We start from the raw sequence: 13686 nt of genomic DNA, 5'->3' as shown, positions 1-13686 counted from the left end.
CTGGAGGACTTCTTTCTGAACTACCACAGAAGTCACTGACGTTCTCCAAGGTCTCTTCCCTGGGCAAGGCCTCAGGTACCTCGGAGGTGAATTCCTTTGCTACCTCCCAGGTAGCTGCTGCTGAACCGGAAGTCTCCTGTCAATCAACCGCTGCCAGCACCGCAACCGTCATTGCTGTCTCTGATTCCCCCGCCGCCAGCCTAACATCACCTGGAGGACTTCTTTCTGGGCTGCTGCAGAAGTCACTGCCATGCTGGAGGTCTCCTCTCTGGGTAATGCCTCAGTTACCTCTGAGTTGAATTCCTTTGCTACCTCCCAGGTAGCTGCTGCTGAACCTGGAAGTCTCCTGTCAATCAACCGCTGCCAGCACCTCAAAGGCCATTGCTGTCTCTGATTCTGCTTCTGCCAGCCTAAGATCACCTGGAGGACTTCTTTCTGGACTACCACAGAAGTCACTGACGTTCCCGAAGGTCTCTTCCCTGTGCAAGGCCTCAGGTACCTCGGAGGTGAATTCATTTGCTACCTTGGAGGTAGCTACTGCTGAACCGGAAGTCTCCTGTCAATCAACTGCTGACAGCACCGCAACCGCCATTGCTGTCTCTGATTCCGCTGCTGCCAACCTAAGATCACCTGGAGGACTTCTTTCTGGGCTGCCGCAGAAGTCACTGCCGTTCTGGAGGTCCCATCTCTGGGCAAGGCCTCAGGTACCTCAGAGGTGAATTCCTTTGCTACCTCCCAGGTAGCTGCTGCTGAACCGGAAGTCTCCTGTCAATCAACTGCTGCCAGCACCGCAACCGGCATTGCTGTCTCTGATTTAGCCTCCACCAGTTTAAGATCACCTGGAGGACTTCTTTCTGGACTACCACAAAAGTCACTGACTTTCTTGAAGGTCTCTTCCCTGGGCAAGGCCTCAGGTAACTCGGAGGTGAATTCCTTTGCTACCTCCCAGGTAGCTGCTAGTGAACGGGCAGTCTCCTGTCAATCAACCGCTGCAGGCACTGCAACCGCCATTGCTGTCTCTGATTGCGCCGGTGCCAGCCTAAGATCACCTGGAGGACTTCTTTCTGGGATGCCGCAGAAGTCACTGCCGTGCTGGAGGTCTCCTCTCTGGGCATCGCTTCAGTTACCTCTGAGGTGAATTCCTTTGCTGCCTCCGAGGTAGCTGCTCCTGAAACGGAAGTCTCCTGTCAATAACCGCTGCAGGCACCGCAACCGCCATTGCTGTCTCTGATTCCCCCGCCGCCAGCCTAACATCACCTGGAGGACTTCTTTCTGGGCTGCCGCAGAAGTCACTGCCATGCTGGAGGTCTCCTCCTGGGCAAGGCCTCAGTTACCTCGGAGGTGAATTCCTTTGCTACCTCCCAGGTAGCTGCTGCTGAACCGGAAGTCTCATGTCAATCAACAGCAACCGCCACCTCAACCGTCATTGCTGTCTCTGATTCGGCTGCCGCCAGCCTAAGATCACCTGGAGGACTTCTTTCTGGGCTGCTGCAGAAGTCACTGCCATGTTGGAGGTCTCCTCTCTGGGTAATGCCTCAGTTACCTCTGAGTTGAATTCCTTGCTACCTCCCAGGTAGCTGCTGCTGAACCGGAAATCTCATGTCAATCAACAGCAACCGCCACCTCAACCGTCATTGCTGTCTCTGATTCGGCTGCCGCCAGCCTAAGATCACCTGGAGGACTTCTTTCTGGACCACCACAGAAGTCACTGAAGTTCTCGAAGGTCTCTTCCCTGGGCAAGGCCTCAGGTACCTGGGAGGTGAATTCCTTTGCTACCTTCCAGGTAGTTGCTGCTGTGCGAGAAGTCTCCTGTCAATCAACTGCAACCGCCACTGCAACCGCCATTGCTGTCTCTGATTCTGCTGCAGCCAGCCTAACATAACCTGGAGGACTTCTTTCTGTGCTGCCGCAGAAGTCACTGCCATGCTGGAGGTCTCCTCTCTGGGCAAGGTCTCAGTTACCTCTGTGGTGAATTCCTTTGTTACCTCCCTGGTAGCTGCTGCTGAAACGGAATTCTCCTGTCAATCAACCGCTGCAGTCAACGCAACAGCCATTGCTGTCTCTGATTCTGCTGCCGCCAGCCTAACATCACCTGGAGAACTTCTTTCTGGGCTGCGGCAGAATTCACTGCCGTGCTGGATGACTCCTCTCTGGGCAAGGCCTCAGTTACCTCTGAGGTGAATTCCTTTGCTACTTCCGAGGTAGCTGCTGTTGAACTGAAATTCTCCTGTCAGTCAGCGGCCACTTGCACTGCTAACTCCATTGCTGCCTCTGATTCTGCTGCTGCCAGCCTGAGATCCTATTGGGGTCTTCTTTCTGGATGCTACTGCCACAGAAGGAAACCACTGCCTTGGATACAACTGAAGCCTACATTGCTTCTGACCCTGGAGATCACTTAGATACAATGCCCCTTCAGTTGCTATTTTAGCTACCGCTGCAACCACCACTACTGTTGACTCCCTGCCAGCAACCACCACCACTACCACTGCTACCATAACCTAGAGGAAGACTTCGAGGGAGACTTAAGGTTGGTTGCATGTGGCTTCACCCATTGGGGACACCAGTCAGTGCGGGGGCCTGGGTGCCAGCAGGTTTACCACCACAAGAGCCTCTGCTGGGGACTCCTGCTGGGACATGCAGGTCCAGTGTGGGGGTGCCAGAAGGTTTGGAGGAATCTGGGGTCTTCCTTGTGAGAGTGCTGGTGGCCATTGTCTTGGTGCTGCTGCATCTCAGAGTTGCTCCTTTGCATGAGTGTATCCCTGGTGGTCTCTCAGCAAGTATGAGCAGCATTGAGATCTTGGGACTGCAGCGTGGCCAATCCTGAGGAATCTGAAGCTCAGATTGGTGGGATAGAGGCTGGGTTTGCAAGGGCTGGTCTTGGTTTCCTGATCCCAAGAGATGTCAGAGCTAGGGCTGAGAAACTGATGAACACCTACAGTTCAACTTACAGCATGATTTGCTTTATTTTATTTTATTTTTTAATTCACTAATCTCTCTACCATATTTGGAACAGCTTGTTTTTTATGCATCAGTGTTTGGAGGACAATGATATATGAATGGTGTTTTGCATTTTTGTTGTACTCTTATGGATTTATTTTTTTTCCTCTTTGTTTGTATTTTTCCTTTATGTTTTCTACTTTCTTGGAATTTCTTTCTCCAACCAACAGTCAATCTCTATCAGTTATTATTCCACACTTCCTGTGAATTTTTACTTCTAGCTTCTATTTTCCTCCCTTGTGAATATTGCATACCACACTACCTTTGTTCTCTCATTCACCATTTTAAATCATAAATTGTTTTAGTGAATATTTTGTTCATACTATAGATAGTTATTGAACTAATTATTTTTGGTTCTATGTGAGAAAGCAGTAGATGTCTTAGTGGGAGTTATTAGGTTTAAGGGAGTTATTAGGTTATAAGGTTAAGTTATTGTGTTCATTGGGCCCTGTTGATATTGGTCTTACCAGTAAAAGCAAAGCACCTGAAACCTTTAGGGACACTATAGGTCTACAGGGTAGAACATATCTTGACTTAGATCCATACTTTTAGGTAGGAAAGAACACTAACAACATGAAAAAACAAGGGAACAAAGCACCCCAAACAAACCAAGATGCTTCAACAACAGAAGCCACTGATAACACAGTAGAAGAAATGTCTAAGAAGGAGTTCAGAACATATATGGTTAAACTGATATGTGAAGTATAGTATAAGGAGAGAAATCTAAGAAAAATACTGGATGTGAAATACCACTTCAATAAAGACTTGAAAAATAAAAATCCTCAAAATAAAGGAATCAGTAAACCAAATTATAAATTCAATTAAAAGCATCACCAACAGATTAGATCACTTGGCAGGCAGAACCACAGACAATGAAGACAAAATATATAAACTTGAAAGGAGAATTGAACATGTGGAGAAGATGGTAAGAAACCATGAACATATCATCCAAGAATTATGGTATAACATGAAAAGTCCAAATTTAAGAGTTATCAATATAGATAAAGGAGCAGAGATACAAACCAAAAGAATCCAAAATCTTTCAATGATATAATAGCAGAAAAATTTTCAAACCTAAAGAATGGAGTGGAAGATCAAATACAAGAGGCTTACAGGACCCCAAAAGTACAAAATTACAGCAGACCCACACCAAGACACGTTATAATGAAAATGACTAACACAGAGAATAAAGATAAAATCCCAAAGGTTTTAAGAAAAATATCAAATTACATATGGGGGGGGGGAACAATTCAGATCCAAACTGATTTCTCAGCCCAGATCTTCAAAGCTAGGAGGTCCTGGAGTAATATATTTCAAGCTCTGAAAGAAAATGGATGCTAACCAAGAATTTTATATTTAGAAAAATTTTCAAATTTGAAAACGAAATTAAAACATTCCATGATAAACAAAAATTAAAAGAATTCACAACTAGAAAGCGTACACTACATCATAGCATTCTCAACAGAATATTACTTGAGGATAAAGGGGTGGGGGGAGTGAAAACCAGCAAAGGGAGGATCTATAGTAAAGTGACATTCAACCAAATGAGAAACTAAGACAAATAAAAAATCAGAAATAAATCAAAATGACAGGGAATACAAATCATATCTCAAAAATAACCTTGAATGTTAATAACCTATAGTCATCAATCAAATGACACAAATTGGCAGATTGGATTAAAATGTAAGATCCAACAATATGCTGTCTTCAAGAGACTCACCTCATTGGCAAAGACATCCACAGCCTGAAGGTGAAAGGATGGGAAAAAATTTACCACTCATATGGATTGCATAAACAAGTAGGGTTCTTCACTCTCATTTCAGATAAAGTAGATTCAAACAAAAGTTAATCAGAAGAGGAAAAGAAGGGAAGTATATTTAAGAAGAATATAACAATTATAAATATTTATGCCCCAAACAGTGGAGCATCCATGTACATCAAACAAACCCTTCTTAATTTCAAGAGTCAAACAGACCAAAATACAATAGTACTGGATGATTTTAACAATCCTCTCTCACTACTGGACAGATCTTCCAAACAAAAACTAAAAGAAAATTATAGAACTAAATAATACAATCAATAACTTAGACTTAACAGACACATATAGAATATTTTGTCCATCAATGAGCAAATATACTTTCTTCTCAGCAACACATGGCTCTTTCTCTAAAACAGATCATATCTTATGCCACAAACAACTCTTAGTAAATACAAAGAAGCAGAGCTAATGCCTTGCATTCTAATAGACCACAATGGAAGGAAAATAGAAATCAATGATAAAATTAAAAAAAATAGAAGCTACTGTAACAAATGGAGACTAAATAATACACAATTGAATGATGAGTGGATAGTAGAAGATATCAAGGATAAAATAAAAAAAATCTTAGAGGTAAATGAGAACACTGATACAACATATCAAAATCTTTGGGACACTCTGAAGGTAGTACTAAGAGGAAAGTTTATTGCATTGAGTGCATTCATTAAAAGAATAAAAACCCAGCAAATAAATGGCCTAACACTACATCTCAAAGCCTTAGAAAAAGAAGAACAAATCAATACCAAAAGCAGAAGATAGGAAATAATTAAAATCAGAGCTGAAATTAATGGCACTGAAACAAATAAACAAACAAAAACAATTTAAAAAAATGACAAAACAAAAAGTTGGTTCTTTGAAAAGCTAAATTAAATAGATAAACCCTTGGCATGCTAATGAAGACAAAAAGAGAGAAAACTCAAATTACTAAAATACAAGATGAAAGAAATATCACAATGAACATGTCTGAAATACAGAAAAAATTGGAAACTTGCAAATTTATACTCTAGTAAAATAGAAAGACATTGACAAATTTCTACTCAAACTGAATGAGGAGGTGGTACATGATTTAAATAGATCAATTTCAAGTAATTAAATAGAAAATGCCATCAAACGCCTACCAACCAAGAAAAACCCAGGACCAGATGGATTCTCAGCCAAATTCTTCAAGACTTTCAAAGAATTAACACCAATACTCCTCAAAGTACTCCATGAAATTTCCACGAAACAGCAAAGGGGGGAACCCTTCCAAACTCATTCTGTGAGGTTAATATCACCTGACACCAAAAGCAGATAAAGAGCCATCAAGGAAAGAAAATTTCAGAGCAAATATCCCTGATGAATATATATGCAAAAATTCTCAATAAAGTCCTGGCAAGTCACAAACAAAAACATATTAAAAAGATAGTGCACCATGATCAAGTGGGATTCATCCCAGAGATGCAGGATTGGTTCAACATATAAAAATATAAAAATAATACATCATATTAATAGATGTAATAGAATTAAAATTAATAGACTCAAAAACAAGAATCATATGATCATCTTGACAGATGCAGAAAAAGCATTTGACAAAATCCAGCACACCTTCATGTTCAAAATACTAGAAAAACTAGGGATAGTAGGAACGTACCTCAACATTGTAAAAGCTATATATGCTAAACCCAAGGCCAGCACCATTCTAAAAGGAGAAAATTGAAATTATTCCCACTACAAACTGGAACAAGACAAGGATGTCTTCTTTCACCACTTCTATTCAACATCATCCTTGAAACTCTAGCCAGAGAAATTAGACAAAATAAAGAAATTAAAGGAATACAAATAGGTAAAGAAAAACTCAAACTATCACTATTTGCTGACATAATTCTATATCTAGAAGATCCAAAAAATATCAGCAGAAAACTTCTAGAACTAATAAATGAATTCAGCAAAGTAGCAGGATATACAATAAACACCTATAAATCAAATATGTTCCTATACGTCAGCAAAGAATCCATTGAAAGAAAAAATTAGGAAAATGTCTCCATTCCCAATAGCCTCAAAAAAAAAATACTTAAGAATTAATATGGCAAGATAGGTGAAAGATCTCTACAGTGAAATCTACAGACCACTAAAGAAAGAAATTGAAGAAAACCTCAGAAGATAAAAAGATCTCCAATGCTCCTGGATACGCCAAATTAATATTGTGAAAATGACGATACTACCAAAAGCATTATTCAGATTTAATGCAATTTCTATTGAAATCCCAATGGCATTCTTCATATAATTAGAAAAAAACAATCATTAAATTTATTTGGAAAAATGAGACCCAGAATAGTTAAAGTTATCCTTAGCAAGAAAAGTGAAGCAGGAGGCATCGTAATACCAGAACTTAAACTATACTACAGAGCTATAGTAATAAAAATAGCATGGTATTGGCACCAAAATAGCCTTGTAGACCAATGGTACAAAATAGAGGACACAGAAACAAACCCACATAAATATGGTTATGTCATACTAGACAAAGATGCCAAAAGCATTCACTGGAGAAAAGATAGCCTATTCAATAAGTGGTACTGGCAAAACTGGAAATTTGCACATAGCAAAATGCAATTAAACCTCTATCTCTCACCCTAAACAAAAATCAACTCAAGTGGATTAAAGACTTAGGTACTAGAAAAGAGACTCTGTGCCTAAAGTGTCTAGAAATAGAAGAAAAAATAGGCCCAAATGTTCACCATGTCAGAATAGGATCTGACTTCCTTAACAAGATTCCTATAGAGTAAGAAGTAAAATCAAGAACAAATAAATGTGATGGATTCAAATTAGAAAGTTTTTTTCTCAGCAAAGGAAACAATAAGATGAGGATTGAGCTTACAGATTGAGAGAAAATCTGTATCACATCCACCTCCAAAAAAAAAAAAAGAAAGAAAAAAATAACACAACCAATAAATGGGCAAACAGACATTTCACAGAAGAAGAAATACAATTCATCAACAAATATATAAAAAAATGTTCAACATCTTTAACAATTAAATAAATGCAAATCAAAACTACTCTAAGATTTCATCTCACTTCCGTCAGAATGGCAATCATCAAGAATACAGGCAACAATAAATGTTGAGGATATGGTGAAAAAGATACACTCATACATTGTAGGTAGGACTGCAAATTGGTGCAACCACTATGGAAAGCAGTATGGAGAGTCCTCAGAAAATTGGGAATAGAACCACCATTTGACTCAACTGTCCCACTCCTTGGTTTATACCCAAAGGACTTAAAATCAGCATAATATAGTGACACAGCCACATCAATGTTTATAGCAGCTCAATTCACAATAGCTAGACTATGGAGCCAAACTAGGTGTCTCTCAATAGATGAATGGATAAAGAAAATGTGGTACATATAGTCCATGGACTATAACTCAGCTTTAAAGAAGAGAAAAATTATGGCATTTGCCAGAAAATGGTTGGAGTTGGAGAATATCATGCTAAGTTAAATAAGCCAATCCCACAAAACCAAGGATCAAATGTTTTCTCTAATATACAGATGCTAATTCTACAATAAGGCAGGCGGTAGTAGGCAAGAATAGCATTGCCTTAGACTAGGTAGAAGGAAGTGATGGGAGGGGAGGGAAGGGGATATGGGGATAGGAAAGATAGTAGAATGAAACAGACATTATTACTGTATGTATATATGTGAATTCATGACCAATATGATTCTGCAACATGTACACTCAGAAAAATGAGAAATTATATCCCATCTATGTATGATATATCAAAGTGCATAATCAAAGTGAATTCTACTATCAGGTAAAACTAATTAAAACTAATATAAAACACAGTATTGTTGATTAAATAAAATAAAAATGATACTATTAAAAAGTGAAACCAGGCAAGGTAAGCCATGCCTCTAATTCCAGAAACCCAGAACAGAATCAAGAAAAGCACAAGTTCCATGCCAGCCTCAGCAATTTACTGAGACCATGTCTCAAAATAAAAATAAAAATGTCTTCGGATGTATCTTATGGTAAAGTACCTTGGGTCCAATCCCCATTAATTAATAAATAGATTATTAATTACAAATAATCTATCAGCTTGAGAAGAATTTGTATGATGAACATAACTGCACCATTGTTTGGGGCATAGGCATATATATTTATGATTGTTATGTCTTGTTGGTGTATGATTTCCTTGAGCAATATGTAATGCTTAACTTTATCTCTTTTGATTAACTTTGGCTTGAAGTCTTCTTCATTTGATATGAGGGTTGAAACCCCTGCTTGCTTCTGCAGCCCATATGAGTGGTATGATTTTTCCCAGCCTTTCACCTTTGGTCTGTGTATGTCTTTTCCTAGGAGTCTCCTGGAGGCAGCATATTGTTGGGTTGTTTTTTAAATCCAATCTGCTAGCCTATGTCTTTTGATTGGTGAATTTAAGCCATTGATATTTAGGGTTATTATTGAGATCTGGTTTGTATTCCCAGCCATATTTGATTATTTTTGTTATTTACCTTGACTTGATTTTCTTCTTTGATTAGTTTTTCCTTTAGGGTACTACTCCCACCCTCTGATTATTTTCATTGTTGTTTTTCACTTCCTATTCATGGAATATTTTTCCAAGGATGTTTTTAAGTGTCAGTTTTCTAGCTATAAATTCTTTTAACTTTTATTTATCATGGAAGGTTTTTATTTCATTTTCAAGTCTAAAGCTTAGTTTTGCTGGATACAAGATTCTCGGTTGGCACCCATTTTCTTTCAGAGCTTGATATATGTTGTACCAGGATCTTCTAGCTTTCAGGGTTTATGTTGAAAAATCTGCTGTTATCCTAATTGGTTTTCTTCTATATGTAATCTAATTTCTTTCTCTTGTGGCTTTTAAAATTCTCTCCTTATTCTGTATATTGGGCGTTTTCATTATTATGTGCTGTGGTGTGGATCTGATGTGACTTTTTGTATTTGACACCCAGTAGCCTTCTTGAATTTGGATTTCCAATTCATTCTTCATGTTTGAAAAGTTTTCTGATATTATTTCATTGAATAGATTGTTCATTCTTTTGATGTGGACCTGTATGCCTTCCTCTATCCTAATAACTCTTAAATTTGGTCTTTTTATGCTATCCAATATTTCTTGACTGTTCTGCTCATGGTTTCTTATCATTATCACTGTGTGGCCTCTGTTCTTTTCAAGATTATATATTTTGCTTTCATTGTCTGATGTCCTATCTTCCAAGTGGTCTATTCTGTTGGTGATACTTTAATTTGAGCTTTCAATTTGGTTTATTGTTTCTGGATTTTTTTTTGTTATTGTTGTGGTTGTTTTTTTTTTAGAACCTCTATCTCCCTGTTGAGATGATCTTTTGCTTCCTGTGTTTGTTTATGAACCTTTTTGTCAAAGTGATCTTTCACTGCCTATATTTGATCTCTTATATCTTCCTTGAGTTCATAGAACATTATAACCATTTACACCCTGAACTCCTTATCTGTAATTTTTTCTGATGTGGTTGCCAATGATTCTAATGATGTGGTGTCTTGATTTATTTGGGGCATTTTCTTTCTTTTTCTTTTCATGTTGCTCATGTGTCTTCCTTTTCATCTCTGTGGGTCTGGAGTGTTATTGGTTTTACCCTATAGGTTTTTAGTGCTCTTTTAGGGTTCCAAGACCTTTCCTTTGTGGGGTCTTTTCCTTTGTGGGTAAGGACAATGTTAACAGAACCCAATATCAATAATATACCACCCATGAACAACTTGTTGTTATTAAGACATTTACAGTTTAGTCTCAATGTACAGAAATGTTGGATTCAATTATTATCTAAAATATAATCAGTAGTTTTGTAAAAAGGTTTACTGTCTGATGGTGGACAAAAAACTGGGAGTAGAGTATAAGATGATATCCTGAGGAGGTAGAATGTGAGGATATAGAGTTAATATACCTTAGGAAGTGTAAAGAAGAAATCTAATGGAGAGGGTTAGTAGCAAAGGAATAGACAGGAAGTAATTTAGGGTAGACAAGTACTTGAGAAGACAGTGGAGTACATAAACCAACATATATATATTTAGAAAAATGCACATGTTAAAATAGCAAATTATGGAAGGGGAAAGAAAAATGAAAGAAGAAAAAGGAAAAGAAAAAATGAGATACAACAACTCTATACTATATTATTCAGATGACTCAGTCCTCTAAGTCCTATTTCATGCAAAGTTCTTGTTTTCACATATGGAGGGGATGTGAGGGCCGGAGGATAGAAGAGTAGAAGAGGGGAAAAATTCTCAAAGGAAGAAACCGAGGTTGTTGCTAATTTTAGAGATCTGTATCATTCCTGCTTCTCTTCTCATCCAATGAAGGGGTTTTCTGTTGTAAGCTGGTGTCTTTGCCCTCAGGAGGGTGGAGGTAACCAGGGTGAAAAGATTGGTCCTGGTGCAGGGATTCTGGAAGCAGGGAGTTGCACCTGCCAGTCCCTACAGGAAGACTGCACCTCATGAGTCTCTTTTGTGGGGTCACTTCTATGACTTGAGCACCTGGTACTATCTCCCTATCTTGCATGGAGATTCCCCAGTTCCTTTTCTCTCTGTTAGGCTCCAAACGTTCATCCTTTCTCCCTTAGCAGTTCTCAATTGAGGAGCCTCTCACACAAGGGCTCCCATGGGAAACTCCCTGGTCGCACTGCACACCTGTTTTAGGCAGCTACTGTGTTGGGTTAAAAATGCTAAAGAGGGGGGATGTTGGGATTTTGGTACCTGGCTGCGAAGATCTGATCTGGGAGCTGCCCCCAAATAATATGGTGAGACTGTTGAGCCAAGATGGAGGCAGTCTTCTTTCAGTGCCAGGGTATCTGGTGAGGTGGGGGAAGCTGGATGATGGTGTTGTGCTGTTGGTAAGTAGCAGCTGAGTGACCTACATGGGAGTAGAGCAAAGTCTTGGAGATCTGCAGATGTGTTGATAGGTGATTCTGCTAAGGTGCTCATGAGCCCTGCTTTGGCTAGAACTTGGAGCTTTGGGTTCTACTCAAATGCCAAATGTCCTGCTCTAAAACTGAGGCCCAGAACCCTGTGCAGGGTCACAGTGCTGGTGATTTCTGCAGAGAGCAGGTGTATAGGAGTCTTCTAACACTCTCAGAGATGCAGTATTCTGAGTAGGTGAGATCTGGATCACAGAGCGATCCAGAATGTTGCCTCCCTCTAGCCCTCCATCTTCCTCCCTCATAAATAAATAAATATCAGTGGAAAAAAGTCTTTCCTAAGCTTTACATCTTGCCCTGTGATCCACAATAAATCATGGACTGATTTAAAATGGGAAATTAAATAGAAGAAAAGAAAGCATATAAGGAAAGCTAGTCCAAAGGGAAGGGGCAGGGGCAAGCAGAAATGCTTTTTATTATATCTGGAGAATTTACTGGCTTCTCCCCAAAAGTTTGTGTCTCTGTTACTGTATGTGCTAAATTCCCCTAGAGCCATGCTAGGAACCAGGTGGATGTGGGAGGGATATATAGATTTGAGGAGACTGTGTTATGCTAGTTTACTTAGAGACCAAGCATTCATAATCCTGATGTTCTGATCTACCCAGTTATCAGCCTCTGGTGTCTGGAAGGCTGCAGAGCAGGTACCCTGGACAAGTTCAGACTTTGAGCCATCACCTGGAGCCTCATCTCAGTGTCCTCATCCTTCATGGAGGTAAACAACTACAGCTTGGAAAGGGCAGCTGTCTTGGAGGGGGTATCCCCAGTAACACAGGGACATTCTTAGCCTGTGGGTGTCTGCTCCAGCTCAGGCAGGGTACTTCCTGGCATACTACAGGGCATGCAACATTATGGAAAATCTCAAGCCATGACTTTGAGCTGCCTAGGACGCTAGAACCCAGGGACTCCAAAGAAGAGCTTGGCCAGAGCATAGCCCCCAAAGAGAGTGAGCCCAAACTTCACTCTACCCTCTTTAAACTGCAGACTTGCCCCTGGGTCTTGGGGATTCCAGGTGGCCTGCCATGAATGTTGGGTGCAGCAGGGTGGCCTTGGATATAGTGAATCTACATGCCACAGATTGTCCTTCCATAAGCTCAGGTAGGTCTTCTCCTTGCACCATGCTCAGTAAGTTTTGTTTTGGCACCACGAGGCTTAAATTTCATCCAGCTCTATCTCTGCTGCTTGCTGCTGCTACTGCTGTTCCTGCAGCAGCGGCAAGCTGTGATGTTAAGGTGAGACTTTCCTTCCCCCACCAATATTGGGATGTATTGGGCCTGAGGCAACCACTTTTACTTCCGCTCTAGCGCCACCCATAATACTGCATATCCTACACTTCCATCTTCTACTGGACAAAAGAGCCAATAGCTGACTAGTAGGTGGTTGAGTCTTCCAGGAGCCAATCACTGCTGGCCTAGCTGATTCTATCCAGCAAGAGGCCATGCCCCCCACTAACAGTTCTGTTTATTGGTGTTGCCTGGCAACGCCTATTTTCCGGTGGAGAGATACTAATCTCCCAGCGGCTGGCTATACTGTTGGGCGCTTTGCAGCGATTTATTTCAGCTAATCTTTAGTTCAAAGAATCCGAGTTGGAGGCAGAGGAAGCCCCCATGGGGAGCGAGTATCCAATGCCTCACAATGACATCGGCCTGGAGGAAAATTGTTGCCTACCGATCGGAAAATAAGATTTACAAATTTCACGAGGCTGTCAGAAATGGTGACTTACCTCGAGTGAAATATTTCCTAGCTCGTGGAGGTCACGTTGATGACACGGACAGAAAGAAAAGGTATGGGATCTGGGAAGTCAGGGGCTGAAGGACAAGGGGCCAACTGGGGAAAGCAGGGTAATGGGTCTTCACTATTGAAGCTGTGCCCATGGGGGCAGAGCAGGAGGGAGACCGACCCTTCTTTCAACAGGATACTTGACTTTCATACCCCCATGGAGC

This window comes from Ictidomys tridecemlineatus, chromosome 1, assembly GCF_052094955.1.
Source record: "Ictidomys tridecemlineatus isolate mIctTri1 chromosome 1, mIctTri1.hap1, whole genome shotgun sequence".
In the NCBI taxonomy this organism is placed as follows: Eukaryota; Metazoa; Chordata; class Mammalia; order Rodentia; family Sciuridae; genus Ictidomys; species Ictidomys tridecemlineatus.
The sequence above is the reverse complement of the archived record's forward strand: the minus strand, read 5'-3'. Positions refer to the sequence as shown.